The sequence below is a fragment of the Tiliqua scincoides genome, chromosome 4 (genome assembly GCF_035046505.1).
Source record: "Tiliqua scincoides isolate rTilSci1 chromosome 4, rTilSci1.hap2, whole genome shotgun sequence".
Taxonomy (NCBI): Eukaryota; Metazoa; Chordata; class Lepidosauria; order Squamata; family Scincidae; genus Tiliqua; species Tiliqua scincoides.
Window position 1 is genome coordinate 88,117,677 of NC_089824.1, and position 3,455 is coordinate 88,121,131.

General features: G+C 47.6%; 1 pseudogene; it reads left to right on the plus strand.

Moving 5' to 3' along the window:
• Positions 1–3,073: 3,073 nt before the first annotated feature.
• On the plus strand, positions 3,074–3,193 carry LOC136650810 (5S ribosomal RNA; annotated as a pseudogene).
• Positions 3,194–3,455: the final 262 nt, after the last annotated feature.

Below are 3,455 nucleotides of genomic sequence, written 5' to 3' on the forward strand. Positions count from 1 at the left end.
AATCCAATGAATACAGCCCACAAAAAACACCCGAGAAGGAGGTTCCCCCTCCCAGCTACCAGTCTATTGAACCCAAAATGAAGCCACATGGCCGCGTTTACTTGTGAATAGGTGAATAGGTTTACTCGTTTTCTTTGCTCAGCCCCAACCTGCATGAGGCAAGACAGGGGGCAAATGGATCCTGATTTGTGCACTGGGCAACTAGGCAGTGCCTAGCATCCTCTCTTGTGCCCTTGGCATCTTCTCCTGGGTCCTTCACTGTGACCTCCATTTGGAACTCAGGTGGCATTGCACCCATCCCACCCACCTTAGGAATAGTCTAAGACTAGCTGGCTGCTTTCTGGGGTTGGGTAGGGTTTTTGTTGTTGTTGTTGTTGTTGTTTTGCTTTTCACCTGATTGGCAATTAGTGTGAAGCTTTTTCACCTGCTCCAGACTCTTTTCTGAAGCATAATGGTAGTTTAGCCAGGTTGGTTACTTCAAGCAGCTTTAGTGTACATCTGGAAGTAGGAGTAGGGACCCAGTATGTGCCCAGTATGTGCCCTAATGTATGCAAGGACCAGAGTGGAAACCAGTGCTGATGTAAAGAGGCTGTCTGGCTTGGGATGCTGACTGATTTGGGATATTTTCTAGTTAGATTTTGACCTCGCTACAGGTGTTTATTAAATAATTAATACAGTGGTCCTCAACCCCAGGCTCTGTCTGGCATGTCTTTATTGGTAGGGCAAGGATAACACAAATATTTGGCAAATATACTAATGAATTTGCTATGCTACCCTTGAAAATTACATAGAAATAGTACATGATCATTCTTCTTCCTCATATGAAGAGATTTAAAAAGCAAGAAGTTTAGCATAAGGCCTTTTACTAGGACAGAAACATTACATTGCAGAGATACCCATCAGATCTTTTGTTGTTGTTGTTGCATGATAACCCTGAAGATAATATTAGCTTCGTAGATTTGGAAGTACCCATCTTACTCTTCCAACAAAAGAAAAAAAAATCTGGTAGTTTTCTTGTGTGCTCCTTTACACTTTGACTATTTTGCTTTCAGTACTGATAATTGTCTTATAAATTTGCCTTAACTGAAAGCAAAATGAAAAGATCCCCACACACTACAAGAAATAAATGCACTGTATTATATTAGATTTAAAAGCAAAACAAATAAAAAAAAATCCTGTTAATTATGGATTCCGGGAATTCCTGACAGCTTGGAAAAGAAACAAATAGTCTCCTTTCTTCAATACTTCCCCTAAAAACAAAACAACAAAAACCTTCCATTAAAATCATATTTATAATTGCAATTTTGCTCTCACTACTTTTGGGCCTTAAACTAGTGCTTTTCTAAAGCAAACTGTTTTATGCAAAATGCATCTTTGTGCTTCTGAACTGGAAGAAAAAAAAAAATCCTTAGCAATTAAGAGCCCAATCCTGAGCTCGGCACTCCGGCTTTCTGCCAGAGTGCACTGTCGCAAACGTGCTGTAAGGCACATCTGTGAGGTTTACCACTGGGCCAGTGCCCGTGCTAGCCCAGCACTGGCCGGCACTGGGCTAGTGCCGGGTGGGCGCCCTTCCTCCACTGCTCGGTGGTCTCATGGACCACCGAGCCACAGCATGGCAAGCAGGGGCAGGGAGGGGCAGGGAGGAGGCGTTTCAGGGAGGGGGGAGGCAGGTGGAGGGCGGAGCGAGTGCGGGGAGGAGGTGGAGAAAGGGTGGGTGGGAGACGTGCCGGGGGATGGAGGCGGGTCCCATGGAACTCTGCTCCACCAGATCCAAGGCTTGGTGCCCTACATGAACGCCTTTCAAGGTCGGTGGTAGAGTGAGTAGCCCCATTGCAGGGCTGCTTCCCTTACCTGGGAGAAGCAAGAACAAGAACAAGGTGCCGCCCATGACAGGCTGAGGCACGCAGGATGTGGAGAGAGCTGTTCTCGGTGCCACTGTAGCCGCGTGCCCCGGGCAGCTCAGGATTGGGCTGTAAGTCTGCAATCCTATACACACTTACCTGGAAGTAAATTCTATTGAGTTCTGTGAGATTTACTTTTGAGGAGACATGCATAGGGTTGCACCGCTTGATGTTTTGTTTTTAAAGAAACCACAGAATTAGTAACACAGCAGGATTCTTCCCCACCTCTTCAGAAGGATAACTAGGAAACTACTTATTCAGCTTGTATGTACAGTGGGCCCTCCTTATGCATGGGTTCAGCACCTGTGGATTTGATTCAACAAGGGTGATGAGCCTATGTCTGGAGGGCCTCAATCTCCCAGACATTGCTGGAAGTGACTTCCAGTAGTGTCCAGGAGATGTTCAGAGACACAGAGAGGTCATGTGTGGCCTCCCTATGCCTCAGTAAGCCTCCTGAAGGCATTTTTGTTTTCAGAAAACCATAAGTGTCTCTCAAAAGCACCTGGGAGGCTTTCTGAGGCAAAGGGAGGCCGTGCGTGACTTCTCCACACCTCAGAACATTTTCCAGATGCTTCTGAAAGGCACGTCTGGTTTTTTGGCAAACCAGAAGGGCCTTTCAGAAACATCAGGGAAGAAGGGAGGATCTGGTTGCTATGCCTTATGCCTACCAAGCTGGTCTCATGGGAAAGAAGGAAAATAACTGAGAAACTGCCTGGAAGAAAGAGCAGGCCAAAGATGATATCCTCAGGCACATGCTCAGCAAGCACACATTACTCCAGTAGTTTATCTTTCCCATTGCTGCTCAGCTGATTTGCACATGTGTATGTGCAGAGCTGCCAGCAAGAAGCTGGCGGAGATGCCAGGCATGTGCAAAACTGCTAGCAGGAAGGGCAGTCAGTGGGAACATTGGCAGCATTAGAGTTCCTGCTACAGAGAAGCTGCTGGGCAGGAGGAAGAGATGGAAATTTCACCACTGTAGTCAGGGCGCTGTGCCACTCCCCAGTTTCAACTGTCGTCATTGTGAGGCTGGCTCTGAGTTTAGGAACCACTTTTCATGGATGAAAAGGCTTGTACACATTCTGGAATATAGCTAGTGCTCAAGCAGAGCCTCTGTTTGTTGGTGTTGGCACCTCTTATGTGCACAATGGTGGCACAACTTTTGTGCCACCACAGACCGCAGCAACTGTTACCCTGCACATGCTGGATCTCGTCTGATCTCGGAAGCTAAGCAGGGCCAGGCCTGGTTAGTACTTGGATGGGAGACCGCCTGGGAATACCGGGTGCTGTAGGCTTATACCATAGTCTTTGGAGACTGAAGGTTGCCAACCAACCAGTAGCAAACCTCCCCAGCCCCAGGCCCTGGGGCAAAGGTCCGTGATGGCGCCCCTGTGGGATGTCACCACCCCACCATGTGCAAATCTGCCCCCCCCACATACTTACCTGAAGCATATGGCACCTCGCATGACCCCAGGCTAAATCAGGGAAGCTTCCTGAGGTTTCCCCAATGCTTTAAACTGTGCTTCTGGAAAAATGGAAGCACAGTTTCCGACCCCA